Source organism: Ascidiella aspersa, chromosome 2, assembly GCF_963924565.1.
Source record: "Ascidiella aspersa chromosome 2, kaAscAspe10.2, whole genome shotgun sequence".
Lineage (NCBI taxonomy): Eukaryota > Metazoa > Chordata > Ascidiacea > Phlebobranchia > Ascidiidae > Ascidiella > Ascidiella aspersa.
This window is the reverse complement of record NC_139448.1, coordinates 32,311,095-32,331,098: the sequence shown is the minus strand read 5'-3', so window position 1 is coordinate 32,331,098 and position 20,004 is coordinate 32,311,095. Positions and strand designations below refer to the sequence as shown.

At 36.8% G+C, this 20,004-nt stretch overlaps 1 pseudogene; it reads right to left on the bottom strand.

Moving 5' to 3' along the window:
* Window positions 1-5,393: 5,393 nt before the first annotated feature.
* LOC146164964 (uncharacterized) lies at window positions 5,394-17,542 on the bottom strand (annotated as a pseudogene).
* Between the last annotated feature and the right edge of the window lie 2,462 nt (window positions 17,543-20,004).

The window sequence follows — 20,004 nt, the reverse complement described above, 5'->3', positions numbered from 1 at the left end:
TAAAGATTTCTAAAAGATTCAGATTCAGATTCAATTTATTTTTGTGCATGTTTGCAAACATCGAAAAAAACAAAATAACATAAATAATAACACAAGGACAGCGAAAGGACCATTCGGTCATCGAGTCGAGCTGCCCCTTCATCGAGTCGAGCTGCCCCTAAAAGTTTAACAAAATCAGTAATTTTCTATAATATAACAAATCAGTCATTTTAATTTAAATTAATATAGTCGTCATTACAAAGCTTGATCTTACAAAGGTATTTTTTATATCCAGCACTGTTTGGTACTGAGCCAAGCGAACATTACTAGATTCGTCAAATGATTTCTGAATTTTCGTTTTATTAATGCTTTACTATCACTTAATAAATACGCTGTGCATAACCTCGCTAAATATTCGCCTAAAATTGACTTTGAGTAACCTTGCAGTCTGCACCATACTTTCGTTTTACAAGTTTGTTGTTACAAGTTAACGCCCTTTAAGAAAATTGCGAATTTCTGCACCTGGCAATAAGCTAAACAAGTGTTCCGCTTTTCAGAGGCTCACTACGTGACCACTACGAAAACAGTGGATACGTGGCGCATATGGCACATGACAGGATTGAAACGGAAACTTGTTCGAAATCATTTATAGTATAATTTGACAGAAATTGAACTGTATAGTTATAAGTCATAAAATGCAAGAAATCAGGACATTTGGTTTTAAGTTAAAATATTACACGGCGCCATCATGCCCCCAAACATTGCCATATCATAATGTAACACATAGTATAAAAGATGATACGCGCCAAGCACGAAAATGTTTTTAACTGCATAAAGTTTAAGTTGGCAAAAAATATAGTTCGACAGGCTATCAGGACCACATTTAGCACGTGGTTCTTTGCCCATTTAAAAGTCCATTGCACACAAACTTATAAAAAAGTGCAATGATTGTAGAGCTATCACGCGGCCCACAACTACATTATAACACTAAAGCCATTCGAAAGTAACTCGCGGGCCATGAAAAATGAGTCTGTGGTCCACATTTGGGCCGCGGCCCACAGTTTGCCGACCACTGTTTCAACCGTAACTTTTGTAATAAAACGAGTTCAATATTACATACTTTAAACATGCCTACTGACCCGTCAAAGAACGTGTCAGAAAACATTGTTACGAAACGTTACAAGAAAGTTTTATAGTCATAATAAAAATGACACATTTGATTTAACTTGCAAATTTCGAACATAGTGACACTTTGGTTTTGCAATATAGCTACAGAGGTATGCCCGATTGCACGTGGCCCGCCAAGGAGGCCGAGGGCCACGGTTGAGAAAGCCTGGTATATACTCTCTTTGTTGGAGACCGCCCAAGTCTTTCGCTGAGGGCAGAACTCTTGCTTTCCTTCCACTCGACCTTCTGTAATGGAATAAACTTTAAAGACTAACACTAGTAGGCCTACACCCAGTAGTCGGCAAGGATAGCGCTTAACCTAATAATAAGGTATAGCAAAACAGAAAATAGTTTTTTTCGAACCATGTTACGTTTGAGAAAAACGTGCCATATCCAAGCATTGCATTCAGCTTCGAAATTAACACGTCCTTTGACTTTTGGACATTTTTGAGCGTCCTCGGAGGATCATTTCGTTTTCTTGAGAAAAGAGGACAAATCCTCCTAAAAGAGGACATATGGTAGGCCTACTGTAAAGTCAGAGCTGGGGACTCGACAACTCGGGACTCGACAAAATCGTTTTTTTTTAACCGACTCCGCAGCCCTGGGGGCACCCCTACAAGATATCCCCCTGAGTAAATCACTAGAATGTCACAATAAACGGAACTGGAACAACACACATCAACTTTACTCAACGTAGGAAGTTATGGATTTATTCCACTCTAATCATACACCAAAATTTGTACGAGTTAAAATCAGATTCCTATAAATTCTCAAATATCATTCGGGCATTAGAAATGGCACCCCGTTTGAGAACCACTGATGTATGCCAACTCTAACGGAAAAGAACCTAAAAAGTGCAATTTACAAATTCCCCCTCTTAAACCTTTGAAATTTCCCCCAAGGGGTAAATTAAATTTCGGCAAAAATTCTCCCTCTTAAACCTTTGAAAATTCCCCCAAGGGGCAAATTAAATTTCGGCACAATATTTATAGCAGCAACAGTATATTCAGATTAAAAGTTGACTTAAAAAGCCCAGACAAACCTAGTACAGTGGTTCCCAAACTATATATCGTCACGGGTTTATTAAATGGTTCTAGGGGGTCCACGAGTGTATTGCAATTTGACAGATTTTCTTGAATGTCCGGCAACATTTGTTGAATGTAATAATTGACGTGTAAGAATTCGTTTAAATTAATTTAACTACAGTATCGCTAATTAGTTATCAATAGAGGCCTATAGTTATAAGGGGTTCGGAATATGAATAATTTAAAAAATTGGTTTCTAATAAAATATTACTTCTTCTGTGAATGATTCGTAAAGCAAGTAAATTTTTAGTCTAGCAAAAAGGCTTAGCACAGTGGTATAGGTTCCGTAATAATACAGCTGGTAGATTTGATGGGTTCAAGGTCCCCCTTCCCAGTTGGACCGACACTTCCTGCCATATTTGGTTTTGTTGGCCCAAATCCGCCGTCGCCGTTCTTTAAACACTTGTTAGTTCGCTCGTATTTTCTGTACTGCGTCCTGGTATACCTGGAGCTACCGCACCAACCGCCATTCCATAGGACGTAATGTCGTTGTTATCGTTGATGAGCTGTGTTATCGCGGTCATCTCTTTTCTGAGTAATATTTCAGACTCTTTCTGACGTCTTTTAAAGAAGTAACTCCCCATTTTTACAGCTTTTCGCATTTAGGAGGTCAATAATGGAAAAAATGCTGTTGGATTTGAACAACTCAGCAAGGGTTTTTTGAATTTCTGCCACAGTTTCAATTTAATAAAACTTTCCGCTACTAACCCATTGATAGCGATAAAAACTCAATTGAGAATTTGTCTGCATTGGGTTTTACGTTTACCGACCGGCCGAAGGTTATAGAAAAGTAGACTTGACAACGCACTGTGTAAAATACCACCAGTTAAGGTTTTAGCAAATGGCAAATTACCTAAAACAGGTCGCAAATAGCAGGCCGCCATTTAAGTTTACGTCGCGAGGCCTTTACCATGGGTAGACATTTTCTTGGTGGAAGCAATTGCCGCTACAAATATTAACATTTGGCTCACGATTAGAAATGACAAGCTTATATAGTGAATTAATCTCATTTTTGACAAAAAGTATTTAAGTCCCAATTCGCATGACTCGAAATATTTGGCTGTTGTGAGTACCGCAAACGCAATTTAAACTTTGAGATCTGCTAGTCGTTTATGCAACTAACAACTAGTCAACAAATCGCCCATTTAATTTAGTCCGTCGTCGCGCCACTTCTATCTTTGCTCTTGATTAGTTTTTCTCAAATACGTGTTTTGCGTTTCCTAACTTCTTCGACGCTTGTTTTTGTGAAAATCGGTAAGTGCCTTTTTTATGTTGCGATGTTCTATAATATATATAAATTGTTATTGTTGACTTTTCCTGTTCTTCTTAAATTACAACAGTGGGACTTTATCGTTTTACGTGGCACTTTTACTGAGTATTGTGTCTCATTCTGCGTTAAAACTGGCTTTGCCACAAACATTTTGGAAAAAAGGAAACCCTATTTAAACACTTCGAAAGAAGTAAATTAAACTGTCAAAAGAAAGCTACAATAATGTGGAAAACTCATGTTACAATTCAGAATGGCCGGATAGCTTGCTTTTCTTCTAATAAAAAATGGAACGCGAGGTTAGATCGCACGTCTTTTGTTAAATGCTGAAATTTATTTGATTTCAGATCGCTACCGATACAAAGTATTATCGCTCAAGTAACGATCTGATTTTATTGGACATATCTACTTCGAATGCAGTCTTTTAGACGCTTGTCATTTTCTTTAATCAAAACCGCAGTTTTCAACTCAATAGAAGTTAGTTACGCTTTCCATTCGAAGTACCCCGTTCGTCGTTTACACAGGGCTAGTCTGATTTGCAATACAGAGAGCGTAATGACGTCAGTATTAACGTGCTAAGCTAAGAGCCAACCCAGGACAAGCGCTACGCTATCGTGGTAACCGCTTTTGGTCAGTAAATTTCAATTTTTCTGGCGTTTTAGAATCACTTATAAGGCAGAGGTCTATACTTTATAAGGTATCGACATGTTTTTTCAAATATTTTATTTTTTTTACGACGTAATTTTATTTTGCCGTTTTGGGTAAATTTGTAACTTATTACGGCAAAATTAGCTCAGGGTTCTTATTAAATTAGAAATGTATAAACAAAAATTATTACTAAAAGTTTGTTGTTTTTGGAGGCCTGTCCGCAGTACAAAAAAGTTTGCCGACACCGGACTTAGGTCATTGTTCTCAGGGGCTTTGTTCAGTGTTGCAAACAAGTCATTTTGAAATGATTTAGGTCCAACCGCAAGCCTTACTGAAAGTCAAGTCCTTGTAATTGCTATACCTAATGTTCAACCGCAAGCTTTACCAAATTACTAAAGTAAGTCGGTTGCGAAGTCAAGAGATTTGCATCAAAATCAACTGCTTTAAAAAATCGATCAACTCCTTTCTCTATAGCAGGAGGGACCAACATGAGGCACGCTACGTAATAAAAAATGGCACGCAAGCCGCTCCAAAATACAGCCAATTGTCAAAAAATGGGGGGGGGGGGCTAAAATTTGGTAATTATTTATACAGCCAATTGTCATTGTTTATTCACAATACAAAACAATCCAAGCAATTACGACAACAAACAATTACTTCTGATATAATAGCACTATACTGTTTTTATTTTTTCTATAAAAGCGCTTTTAATATTAGAAAAAACATACTTGCTAAAAGACGTTATAACACAAAATTGGCACGTCGGCATGTTTGAGTTGGACACCCCTGGTCTATAGCATTACCTTTCGTGGAAAACAAACATAAAGCAAACAGTTGAAAATTAAAAATCAAATATACACCTAAATTTGTTTTTAAATAATTAAGCCTACCGAAATTGGTATTGAAATAAAGCACTTATATAATTTTTAGGTCATTGTGTCAAATTGACTTAAGAACAATTTTAGTCATTTGTACAATTAAGTTAGTTATATTTTTTATCGAAACTTCCGCAATCTCATAAGGCAATTCTTAAAAATGTCGTCCGTCCTAAGTTTAACCCCAAAATTGATTATTACGCACAACTAAAAACAATTTTGTATTATATGTCAATCAAAACAATTACGCGTACAGGAAAATTAAATTTATCATTCAATTTTTTGTCAATTGACGGCCGTTGGAGTACAAATTATGGTTGAAAAAACAACTGCATTGTTGCTGACAATTGCCAAGGCTAACCAGGCATAGCGTTAGTGATAGTACAGCTGGTAAACTTGGTTGGCCCACGGCCCCCCTTCACCGTTGGACCGACACTTGCTTGAGGGGCCATATTTTTTGTAGGAGTACCCGGCTTTCTTGGAACCGGCACACCTGCCGCCATGTTGGAGTCCAATCACCTTAATACCTGCGAAGAAACGACAATTTTCGGATTAAAAGTTTAGCTATGGTTTTGTAATCAAGCGCTAAACTTCTTTTCTTTTCAATGCCCGGCTGTCTGGGCCTTTAGTTTTAAAGATCAAAAAAATTAAATAAATAATATATCATTGTTGTGCTCTTAGGCCTATTTAGTAACTGGTAACCAATCGAACGTAACTTCAGTGGTCCTTACATTTTGGTTAATTATTATCCGCTAAAAATCAAATTTTAACAATAAAATTGGATGCTTTTTTTAAACGGTTCAGCAAACAAACCTATTAGTCTGTGAGTTTTACAACTTTTGGAATGTTTATTGCAAATCTTTACTGCAAGAGTGTTTATTGCAAATACATTCACTCCAGGGAGTCGAACTGTTTGACTGTTACGGCGTTTAAGTTATGTGACGTATTAAAAAAACAGCAACTCATTAATCAAATATCTGGAAAATAAAAAATCAACGTTTTATTTAATCAATATTAATATTTTGTTAGTAACATTTCGAACATTTCATAACTTAATTCTGTGAAATACAAGCCATGACGTCATGCTGGAGTGAACCGCTTTTTTGACGGTCTCGGGTTCGGTTAAGGTTCTGGTTCTTTCAAAATACGCGGTTCAGTTCCGGTTCGGCTCCTAAAAATCTTTCAAAAAACGGTTCAGGTTCGGTTACGGTTCGCTAAAAATTGACCCAAAACCGGTTAAAAAGGTCCGGTTCAGTTCCGGTTCGACTCTCTGCATCACTCTTATGTTGTTTACTAAATATTGGATTGTCCGTTATTGTTACTTTCTGAATAACTAAAGTTTAAGAAACACTGATTTAATACAATCAGATACGATATAAATAAACTATCAGTATAGCCTAGTCTGTGTTGAAACCTCTTGCAAAGGCAGCGGCTATGCACTTCTCCAATGCGTCCTTGCGACCAATGTATCCTCCGTCTAACACCAAGCCTGGTCTTCCAACGATTCGATAGCTCGGTCCCGCTTGTCTGCCCAGCAACCCAGATTTTTTATGGAAACTGTAAAACAAAAGAATGTAAGTTTCCTGAAAAAATACGCAGCAGCAATGCGTCGGTCTCATTTAGAAAACATGTGCAATTTTTGCAGGCTCGTTTAATGACTGGTTTCTGTGATCACCAGAAGATTTTAATTATTTCATTAACGGTGTTATGGTAATTAAATGCCTTTTTCATTAAGAGACGGTTACGGTCCTTTCATGCACCAAAAAATTGTCTTTTAGGTGCAATTTGTACTAAAATAAGTATTTTTGAGATATATTGCTGTAGATCTATTTTCTTACTGTAAAGCTTTTCCTGCATAATACAGGTCGGATCGTTCTTGTGAAAGTGCCATCAGGTTTTCCCGGTTAGCTTGGTCACAATATAATCAATTGTAAACTATTACCGCGATGACGTCCCTTAGGCCTTAGCAATAATGTAATAACCACTTTGTCAAATAAACGCGTTTCATCAAACGTTCTTTTTTGCCCTTTTTTATAAAACCACAACGAAAACAGTGGCGAATTCAGGGGGATATTTGGTTTTAAGGTGAAATAAAAAATATACGCGCGAAGCGCGAAAAATTTGCGTTTACATAAAGTTAAGATTGTCAAAAAATATAGTTTTACAGGCTCACAAGACCATATTTGGCACGTGGGTCTTTCCAAGCTGAGCCAATTTAAAACATTATATGACACACCAATTGTTAAAATAAAGTGCAATAAGAGTTCGACTATCATGCGGCCAACAACTACGGTGGCCTACAATTAAACTATAGAAGAATGACACTGAAACAATGGGAATGAGTCATATATAAACGCAAGTCGGTTGTGTTCGATTCAGTACAGTAAGTTTTATGTATATTCGTGGCGCGGGGCTGAAATTAAAGCCTCTCGCGGGTCACGTATTTTGGCCCTACGTGCCGCAGATTGCACAACCCTAAACGTTAAACTAGATCAGGGGTGTGCAACCTTTTATACTGCCGGGCCAAATATGTGTATTCGGATTAGACCACGGGCCACTCGCATATCTCGTCGTCTACCTGTTAGTGCAGTGGTCGGCAAGCTTTTTGTTGCGGCCCAGAGTAGTTTTTTTCACAACTACTTAGGTCCACTACGTAAAACCACTACGAATATAGTGGCGGATTCAGGGGGATATTTGGTTTAAGGTGAAATATTCTACGGCGCTTAATGGCCAAAACACGGCCATGCTATAATAAAAAACATTTTATAAAAAAGAATATACGCGCGAGGCGCGAAAAATTTGCGTTTACATAAAGTTAAAGTTGGCAAAAAATATAGTTTTACAGGCTCACAAGACCATATTTGGCACGTGGGTCTTTCCAAGCTGAGCCAATTTAAAACATTATATGACACACCAATTGTTAAAATAAAGTGCAATGAAAGTTCGACTACCATGCGGCCAACAACTACGGTGGCCTACAATTAAACTATAGAAGAATGACACTGAAACAATGGGAATGAGTCATATATAAACGCAAGTCGGTTGTGTTCGATTCAGTACAGTAAGTTTTATGTATATTCGTGGCGCGGGGCTGAAATTAAAGCCTCTCGCGGGTCACGTATTTTGGCCCTGCGTGCCGCAGATTGCACAACCCTAAACGTTAAACTAGATCAGGGGTGTGCAACCTTTTATACTGCCGGGCCAAATATGTGTATTCGGATTAGACCACGGGCCACTCGCATATCTCGTCGTCTACCTGTTAGTGCAGTGGTCGGCAAGCTTTTTGTTGCGGCCCAGAGTAGTTTTTTTCACAACTACTTAGGTCCACTACGTAAAACCACTACGAATATAGTGGCGGATTCAGGGGGATATTTGGTTTAAGGTGAAATATTCTACGGCGCTTAATGGCCAAAACACTGCCATGCTATAATAAAAAACATTTTATAAAAAAGAATATACGCGCGAGGCGCGAAAAAATTGCGTTTACATAAAGTTAAGATTGGCAAAAAATATAGTTTTACAGGCTCACAAGACCATATTTGGCACGTGGGTCTTTCCAAGCTGAGCCAATTTAAAACATTATATGACACACCAATTGTTAAAATAAAGTGCAATGAAAGTTCGACTACCATGCGGCCAACAACTACGGTGGCCTACAATTAAACTATAGAAGAATGACACTGAAACGATGGGAATGAGTCATATATAAACGCAAGTCGGTTGTGTTCGATTCAGTACAGTAAGTTTTATGTATATTCGTGGCGCGGGGCTGAAATTAAAGCCTCTCGCGGGTCACGTATTTTGGCCTGCGTGCCGCAGATTGCACAACCCAAACGTTAAATTAGATAATAAGGGTTGCCAACGTATGGCGCATTGCCTCCGCACGTTTGCTCGTAAAATATAGCAAAACTGAACTATGGAAAAATTACAACAAGTAGGCTATGTGAGTAACTTATAGGATTGAATTTTACTGAGAATAATAAAAAAATGTCAATATTTTTTGTTAATTTAATCGTTTCGTGCTTATTTATTGTGATATGTGACAAAACTGCCTATAAATTTCGCACTCTGTTTTTTTTTGTATAAAGTTTGTGCAGTTGCGTTTTTGTTTGTTTCACGTTTTAGTTTGATGGACTTTAAATATAGTATAGAGGTCCCAATATTTCTGTTCGCGCAACCCTCTTTTTAAAAACTTTTTTTTAACAAAAAAAAAATGCGACACCCCAGTTGGGGGTATAAAACCAGATTACAATCATTATATACAATTTGGCAAAATGTTTACATTTCTTGACAGGATGTTTTCATACATGTCCCGATTTACGCCATGAATATGAACAACTAACCATATTTTTATTTGCGTCATCTTAGTTGCACCATGAAGACTTTTATTGTAAAAAATTAAAGTGTATTGTGTGCCTATGGCGTAATAATGGGAAACGTCACTTGAACTAAAATAATAAGAACTGATTTACAATTTTTAAGGTCTAAAACTAAGAGATCTTAATATGAATTAAACAATTATTTTATATCAGTAGATCTATGTATGTTTTTATATAATCTCGTTTCTGTAAATCGTTCAAGTGGAAAATATGTTAAAATATATTACAGAGAATTTAATAGACTTAAAATGAGGTTACATTGAATTTTACTAAGTCGCAATCCTATTCTTCGCTTTTTAATTGGCCACGGCCTATATACTAGGGCACTAGGCTATTAGACTTGAGCTTCTACTATTCATTAAAAAAAAGCAAATGTAATTTCATAAACACCGACATCAGGCAAATGTCACAAGCACAAATGTTAGTCTGGTGATGATTCTTGCTCCTCTTGCTGCCAAAATGTTAGTTTTATTGGTAATTTTTTTTTTATTTCCTTTGACAAAAAATGCAAGGCCACCCCCCTGACAACGTCCATCGACCCCCAAATTGGGAACCACTGGTCTAATGCAATCAGATGGAACAACCAAAAATGAGCGAAATTTGTATAGCTAGGTGCGTCGCCAAAAACGTCGAAATTCTAACGGTGTCGCAAGAATAAAGGTTTGAGCACTAGTGGTCTATAATTCAACACATATTACACTTTGTTGAGTTTATTAGTAACACGGCGCAACATACCATTGCAGGCTACGTATAATAAAAAAAATGTAAATTCGACTAAAAATAACAAATTGTCGGTTTAGGTCGTTTACCTTGCTGCATGTCCTGACTTCAGTTGAAACCCTAAAAATATCTAATTTTTCAATCAGTAAGCCTCGATTTAAAATAAGTAAAGAGATTTTTCACAACGCGCTCTTGAAAAAACACTGAAATATTTTATAGAAGTTCGCGCGAAGCACGAAACACGTATTGTTTTACACAGTAAAAATTGTCAAAACATATATTTTGGGGGGTAGGCCTGATTATATTATGAGTGTTGAATGATATATTTAACCGATTTCTTCAAAAAAGTTACTTATGGAATATGCTCTTGCGTATGAATGTATGGCGAACAAGTGCTTTGGGAATTCGACGCAATATCCATAAATATGGTAAAGAAATTGCGTAAAGCAAGAAATATGTGTAACTATAGGCTATAACCGTAATTCATTTTTAATATAAAACAACATAAAGCTTGTTAAATTAAACAACCAATTTAATGAGAAAATTCGATAAAATTGTTGATGCTCTACTGACAGTTGTGGTTTTGTAAATTTGTTTTTATCAGTGCGATCTTGGCGTAAGTAATAATAATATTGTTATAAAATTAATTACCGGTCAACGACCATTATCAAGACAAATATGGAAATTTCGAATGTACGGTTTAAAGTAGACGGGATTTCCATGGAAGATCGAAAATCTGTAGTACATCGTTTGCAAGTTTATTTCAGTCAAGTTCATCCTAACATAAAGTTGCACGGCTTGTTTTGGGAACGCTCCTTGATAATCTCAATTTTGACTGAAAACGAGAACGCGAAAAATATAGTCCTGGCTAGATACTTACAGACGAATTTGCGCGATGTTAAAGAAATACTAGGAATTTACGATCCTATTAAACTATTTAAGCTTGATATCGCTCAAGACGCCGAAAGAAATCAGGCATACATCAACTTGTGCTATTTTATCGAATACGGACTAAAGGTAATTGGTCATTTGTTTAGGTTTTGTTTCTCACGTAAAAAGCTAATGAAATTATGAAAAATATTTTAGTTCGTCAGTGAGAGGATGAACCAAAAAAATGTCACCGATATACCAGGAATTGGGCCGAAGACTGGACATAAACTGATGCAAAAAGGCATAACAAAAGTAAGACACTGAGTCCGCAACCAATGATTAAAAATCATTTGGTCTTTAGTCCAGATTTAATATTACTGTGATGTTACATAGCATGCGGCCGCTTAAAAAAATAACAATGATGTTGGACTGTTGCAATTACATTTGTGATGCTCCACAACAGAACGCTTTTGTGAATTCACATGGTTGCACAAAAATCCACCAAACCTAATCCATATTTTGCGAATCTTTAAAATAATTTTGCGAATCTTCAAAAAATTTCGCAATTAAGTTTGCATGCCGATAAGTTTGCTCACCCCTGGTTTTACCAACTGAGGTTGACAGGCTCAGAGTTTATTCATATATATTAATAAGTTTGTCTTTAGCGCGAATGAAAAATATTGTAATTCGGATATTTTTTTTTTTTTTTGTTATGTGTAATGCAATAATTAAACAAGCTGGTGCGCCCACTTGTGCGTTACAGGTGCAGCACTATATTCCATCAGGGTTTTAGTGCAGCTTAGGCTATCTATTTTAAATCAGTTAATGCCCACGATTTCAATAAGCAAACCCTTTCATTGTTACTGTATTTCTAAAGGTTGCAAACTTACATTGTTAAAACCAAAGGTTGCAAACTTACATTGTTAAAACAAAAGGTTGCAAACTTACTGTGCTTGTTTCGTGCAAATGAAATTTTTCCGAAATAACAAAGTGCGAACGATTTTTTTAGGTTTAAAAGCACTGCTTCGGCGGGTTTAATGTTATTTTGTTTTTTAGGCAGAACAACTGTACAGCACACTTAGACAAACAGGGGGAATCAAGGAGTGTTTCTTTTATTATATGGAGGACTTTCGAGATGTCGATTTAGAATTCGAATTTGTTTATCTAGCTTTGCACATGTGGTATTTGTGCAATCAGTGAAGAATAGTCACTATAAAATTTCAACAGATACTTTGTTATTGTGTACTAATGCCTTTTTGTTATTTGTTTTCATGATTTCGCTCGCACGTGTCTTATTTTGTATGTACAAACATTATCCTTCTAAATTGGTTGCAAGGATAAAATCTAAGAAGTGTTTCTGTCGCAATGCTTAAATCATTGAGCTTGGGAACTATCAAGAAGGTGTAACGTTAAGGATTTTAGGGCGCTATATGCTTTATATATAAAGTCCAGAAATATGACCGAAACTAGTATAAAATCAACGTCGGAATGACACACAGTTGGAAAAAAGACCACTGTAGCACTCTTCCTACTGTCATTTGTGAACGAGTTAAGAACTTATTCAATCGTGGTTATTGCTGCGTATTTGTTTTTTGTTGGCATCGCTGTTAATACTATGTTTTACCCTGCTTTAGATATTTTTGCTTCTTAAGTCTTATTGTGTGTTCCCATCTATTTTGAACGATATAATTTTGAGCGTTTTGTATGTTTATAGCAATTAAACCATGTGAATTTGTGTATAGGTATAGTCATTAATTACATAGGCGCTTTGCATTAAAAATGTCAATCCAAAATGCACCCGGATTCAGTGTACAGCACGTCAAGTTGAGCGGTCCTATGAGAGGCAAGCCTATCACCGATGTTCCGGGTATTAGTATGAGAATTGCAATCAACTTCACACAAGCTCAGATTACGCACGTAAGTAAAACGAGTAAGACTACAATGATTCTCTACTCCTAATTTCACCATCCGTTTTTCAGGCGGAACAATTGTATGCGCAGTGCTTATCTCGTGGAATGGATAAAAAGTCATGTGTCAGCTTTATTGAAGGATTTGATGTAGAGAGCACCAATGCAACAGAGGCATATACAGCTTTATTGGAGTGGTATAAGTCGTTCCAATAAGATTTTATCACTCCTTTACGTTGAAAACTAGTGTATAAGTATTTTGGTTGTTTTCGTGTTTCTATTATTAGGTTGCCACATATTGCTTAACCTTGGTTTAAACCCCCTTGGTGTTTTTTAATTTTACTATCTCTGAAAAGCATTTAAGCAAAAAAAGTGTTTTTCCGTTACATTGTGTGGTTTCGCACATTTTCTGTTAACTGATTAGGAAGCTATAACGTTTTGGGCAAAAACGATAAGCCCGTCGCTTGATATTATGGATAGTTAGGCAAATCTTAAGATGATATCCAAACATCCAAATTTTAAAGAGAATTTCCCCATAGCTGTGTGTGACTCTGCAGGCTTGTTTTTAACGACAGAGATTATATTTCTGCTGTATTGTATTAATTGCCTTTTTCTTTTGTCTGTCTGTATGCTCTGTATATCCCAGTGGTTCTCAACCTTTTTGTGGTTCTCAATCTTTTTTGTTCGTGCCCCTCTTTGAAAGGCTATCAACCCTCGTGACACCCTGGTCATAAAAATACCAGTGTTGTAAATAATTGTTTTTACTTGTTATTTGTTTAACTGATTTCTTCATGTTACTAACAAATATTGCTATTATTTAAAGAATAAATCCACTAAGTTTCTAAAGATTTCTAAAAGTTTAACAAAATCAGTAATTTTCTATAATATAACAAATCAGTCATTTTAATTTAAATTAATATAGTCGTCATTACAAAGCTTGATCTTACAAAGGTATTTTTTATATCCAGCACTGTTTGGTACTGAGCCAAGCGAACATTACTAGATTCGTCAAATGATTTTTGAATTTTCGTTTTATTAATGCTTTACTATTACTTAATAAATACGCTGTGCATAACCTCGCTAAATATTCGCCTAAAATTGACTTTGAGTAAACTTGCAGTCTGCACCATACTTTCGTTTTACAAGTTTGTTGTTACAAGTTAACGCCCTTCAAGAAAATTGCGAATTTCTGCACCTGGCAATAAGCTAAACAAGTTTTCCGCTTTTCAGAGGCTCACTACGTGACCACTACGAAAACAGTGGATACGTGGCGCATATGGCACATGACAGGATTGAAACGGAAACTTGTTCGAAATCATTTATAGTATAATTTGACAGAAATTGAACTGTATAGTTATAAGTCATAAAATGCAAGAAATCACAAAATATCGCTTTTTGGCTGAACAGATTTAAATATAAAACTTACAAAAGTGCATAAAAATTCTTACATTTGACTTCGCAAGTAACGACGTATGTTCAAGTAATTTAAGAAACGTGCTGTTCGCGAGCACACCGGTGTGGTGTTATGCAACTAAACCAAGTTTAGTGCACAAAACGCAAAAAAGCATCTCCACAGCTAAATGGCGGCCCCCACAATGTCGTAAAAATTTTTACCCATAAAAGAAATACATTATTGGTCATTATCTTGTTTTAAAGTTTGAATAAATGTTACTCATGATACAATGCCCATATTACAAAGTTGGTTAAAAAATACAACTATATATATTTTGGTAGAAATTGCATGTTGTTGGCCGTAGGGAGTCTAAGTTCACACAGGATTAGGCTGTTGACAGCAAGGTAAGGTATTTTACACGGCGCCTTGTACGCGGTACCTTGATACCAAAAACATCGGCAAGCCATAATGACACTATAAAACAAAGAATAAAAGCTAAGCGCGAAGCTCGACAAAAATTTGCGTTCACATATCTAAAGTTGGCAAAAAATATAGTTTGACAGGCACTCTCAGAGCCACATTTGTCACGTGGGCCACGCTGAGACAATATAAAATACTTAGCCACGCCAATTTCAAAATACAGTGAAATGAAGCTGTCACGCGGCCAACAACTATGTGATAACACTTAACTGTTCTAAGTAGCTCGCAACCCACTAAATATGACTCGGCGGCCCACAGGTTGCCGACCACTGGGCTACACGTTATCGCCCAGCAGCATTCGACGCACACTTAGGGATTAGGCGAAGGTTATCACCAAGTAAATAGGACGCCTAAAACAACGCTGACTCCGCACTACTTGGCTACATATAAAGCAGCAAAGTAATTGTTTAGCCATAGCGACAGGCCTTTATCCAAACTTTCCAATGGCGAACGTTCGTTTAAGCCAGTAATCGGCAAACTTTTTTGTCGCGGCCCAATATACTCTTTTCATGGCTATTGCGATGCCCACTACGTAAACCACTACCTAACAGTGGCGGATCCAGGACATTTGGTTTTAAGTTAAAATATTACACGGCGCCATTATGCCCCCAAACATTGCCATATCATAATGTAACACATAGTATAAAAGATGATACGCGCCAAGCACGAAAATGTTTTTAACTGCATAAAGTTTAAGTTGGCAAAAAATATAGTTCGACAGGCTATCAGGACCACATTTGGCACGTGGTTCTTTGCCCATTTAAAAGTCCATTGCACACAAACTTATAAAAAAGTGCAATGATTGTAGAGCTATCACGCGGCCCACAACTACATTATAACACTAAAGCCATTCGAAAGTAACTCGCGGGCCATGAAAAATGAGTCTGTGGTCCACATTTGGGCCGCGGCCCACAGTTTGCCGACCACTGTTTCAACCGTAACTTTTGTAATAACACGAGTTCAATATTACATACTTTAAACATGCCTACTGACCCGTCAAAGAACGTGTCAGAAAACATTGTTACGAAACGTTACAAGAAAGTTTTATAGTCATAATAAAAATGACACATTTGATTTAACTTGCAAATTTCGAACATAGTGACACTTTGGTTTTGCAATATAGCTACAGAGGTATGCCCGATTGCACGTGGCCCGCCAAGGAGGCCGAGGGCCACGGTTGAGAAAGCCTGGTATATACTCTCTTTGTTGGAGACCGCCCAAGTCTTTCGCTGAGGGCAGAACTCTTGCTTTCCTTCCACTCGACCTTCTGTAATGGAATAAACTTTAAAGACTAACACTAGTAGGCCTACACCCAGTAGTCGGCAATATTATGTGCCCTACAGCTGTAAGGATTTTTTTGTTTAGCTATGAGTCAGAAACAGCGAAATATGTGATTGAAAACGAAAAGGATGGCGCTTAACCTAATAATAAGGTATAGTAAAACCGAAAATAGTTATTTTCGAACCATGTTACGTTTGAGAAAAACGTGCCATATCCAAGCATTGCATTCAGCTTCGAAATTAACACGTTCTTTGACTTTTGGACATTTTTGAGCGTCCTCGGAGGATCATTTCGTTTTCTTGAGAAAAGAGGACAAATCCCCCTAAAAGAGGACATATGGTAGGCCTACTGTACAGTCAGAGCTGGGGACTCGACAACTCGGGACTCGACAAAATCGTTTTTTTTTTAACCGACTCCGCAGCCCTGGGGGCACCCCTACAAGATATCCCCCTGAGTAAATCACTAGAATGTCACAATAAACGGAACTGGAACAACACACATCAACTTTACTCAACGTAGGAAGTTATGGATTTATTCCACTCTAATCATACACCAAAATTTGTACGAGTTAAAATCAGATTCCTAAAATTTCTCAAATATCATTCGGGCATTAGAAATGGCACCCCGTTTGAGAACCACTGATGTATGCCAACTCTAACGGTAAAGAACCTAAAAAGTGCAATTTACAAATTCCCCCTCTTAAACCTTTGAAATTTCCCCCAAGGGGTAAATTAAATTTCGGCAAAAATTCTCCCTCTTAAACCTTTGAAAATTCCCCCAAGGGGCAAATTAAATTTCGGCACAATATTTATAGCAGCAACAGTATATTCAGATTAAAAGTTGACTTAAAAAGCCCAGACAAACCTAGTACAGTGGTTCCCAAACTATATATCGTCACGGGTTTATTAAATGGTTCTAGGGGGTCCACGAGTGTATTGCAATTTGACAGATTTTCTTGAATGTCCGGCAACATTTGTTGAATGTAATAATTGACGTGTAAGAATTCGTTTAAATTAATTTAACTACAGTATCGCTAATTAGTTATCAATAGAGGCCTATAGTTATAAGGGGTTCGGAATATGAATAATTTAAAAAATTGGTTTCTAATAAAATATTACTTCTTCTGTGAATGATTCGTAAAGCAAGTAAATTTTTAGTCGGGCAAAAAGGCTTAGCACAGTGGTATAGGTTCCGTAATAATACAGCTGGTAGATTTGATGGGTTCAAGGTCCCCCTTCCCAGTTGGACCGACACTTCCTGCCATATTTGGTTTTGTTGGCCCAAATCCGCCGTCGCCGTTCTTTAAACACTTGTTAGTTCGCTCGTATTTTCTGTACTGCGTCCTGGTATACCTGGAGCTACCGCACCAACCGCCATTCCATAGGACGTAATGTCGTTGTTATCGTTGATGAGCTGTGTTATCGCGGTCATCTCTTTTCTGAGTAATATTTCAGACTCTTTTTGACGTCTTTTAAAGAAGTAACTCCCCATTTTTACAGCTTTTCGCATTTAAGAGGTCAATAATGGAAAAAATGCTGTTGGATTTGAACAACTCAGCAAGGGTTTTTTGAATTTCTGCCACAGTTTCAATTTAATAAAACTTTCCGCTACTAACCCATTGATAGCGATAAAAACTCAATTGAGAATTTGTCTGCATTGGGTTTTACGTTTACCGACCGGCCGAAGGTTATAGAAAAGTAGAATTGACAACGCACTGTGTAAAATACCACCAGTTAAGGTTTTAGCAACTGGCAAATTACCTAAAACAGGTCGCAAATAGCAGGCCGCCATTTAAGTTTACGTCGCGAGGCCTTTACCATGGGTAGACATTTTCTTGGTGGAAGCAATTGCCGCTACAAATATTAACATTTGGCTCACGATTAGAAATGACAAGCTTATATAGTGAATTAATCTCATTTTTGACAAAAAGTATTTAAGTCCCAATTCGCATGACTCGAAATATTTGGCTGTTGTGAGTACCGCAAACGCAATTTAAACTTTGAGATCTGCTAGTCGTTTATGCAACTAACAACTAGTCAACAAATAGCCCATTTAATTTAGTCCGTCGTCGCGCCACTTCTATCTTTGCTCTTGATTAGTTTTTCTCAAATACGTGTTTTGCGTTTCCTAACTTCTTCGACGCTTGTTTTTGTGAAAATCGGTAAGTGCCTTTTTTATGTTGCGATGTTCTATAATATATATAAATTGTTATTGTTGACTTTTCCTGTTCTTCTTAAATTACAACAGTGGGACTTTATCGTTTTACGTGGCACTTTTACTGAGTATTGTGTCTCATTCTGCGTTAAAACTGGCTTTGCCACAAACATTTTGGAAAAAAGGAAACCCTATTTAAACACTTCGAAAGAAGTAAATTAAACTGTCAAAAGAAAGCTACAATAATGTGGAAAACCCATGTTGCAATTCAGAATGGCCGGATAGCTTGCTTTTCTTCTTATAGAAAATGGAACGCGACGTTAGATCGCACGTCTTTTGCTAATATGCTCAAATTTATTTAATATCGGATCGCTACCGATGCAAAATATTATCGCCCAAGTAACGATCTGATTTTATTGGACATATCTACTTCGAATGCAGTCTTTTAGACGCTTGCCATTTTCTTTTATAAAATCGCAGTTTTATACTTAATAGAAAGTATTTACGCTTTGCATGCGAAGTAACACCCTTTCGTCGTTTACACAGGGCTAGTCTGATTTGCAATACAGAGAGCGTGATGACGTCAGTATTAACGTAATAAACTAAGCGCCAAGCCAGGACAAGCGCTACGCTATCGTGGTAACCACTTTGCCGCTTTTGGTCAGTTTATTTCGATTATTCTGGCGTTTTAGAATCACTTATAAGGCAGAGGTCTATACTTTATAAGGTATCGACATTTATTTTCAAATATTATATTTTTTTTACGACGTAATTTTATTTTGCCGTTTTGGGTAAATTTGTAACTTATTACGGCAAAATTAGCTCAGGGTTCTTATTAAATTAGAAATGTATAAACAAAAATTATTACTAAAAGTTTGTTGTTTTTGGAGGCCTGTCCGCAGTACAAAAAAGTTTGCCGACACCGGACTTAGGTCATTGTTCTCAGGGGCTTTGTTCAGTGTTGCAAACAAGTCATTTTGAAATGATTTAGGTCCAACCGCAAGCCTTACTGAAAGTCAAGTCCTTGTAATTGCTATACCTAATGTTCAACCGCAAGCTTTACCAAATTACTAAAGTAAGTCGGTTGCGAAGTCAAGAGATTTGCATCAAAATCAACTGCTTTAAAAAATCGATCAACTCCTTTCTCTATAGCAGGAGGGACCAACATGAGGCACGCTACGTAATAAAAAATGGCACGCAAGCCGCTCCAAAATACAGCCAATTGTCAAAAAATGGGGGGGGGGGGCTAAAATTTGGTAATTATTTATACAGCCAATTGTCATTGTTTATTCACAATACAAAACAATCCAAGCAATTACGACAACAAACAATTACTTCTGATATAATAGCACTATACTGTTTTTATTTTTTCTATAAAAGCGCTTTTAATATTAGAAAAAACATACTTGCTAAAAGACGTTATAACACAAAATTGGCACGTCGGCATGTTTGAGTTGGACACCCCTGGTCTATAGCATTACCTTTCGTGGAAAACAAACATAAAGCAAACAGTTGAAAATTAAAAATCAAATATACACCTAAATTTGTTTTTAAATAATTAAGCCTACCGAAATTGGTATTGAAATAAAGCACTTATATAATTTTTAGGTCATTGTGTCAAATTGACTTAAGAACAATTTTAGTCATTTGTACAATTAAGTTAGTTATATTTTTTATCGAAACTTCCGCAATCTCATAAGGCAATTCTTAAAAATGTCGTCCGTCCTAAGTTTAACCCCAAAATTGATTATTACGCACAACTAAAAACAATTTTGTATTATATGTCAATCAAAACAATT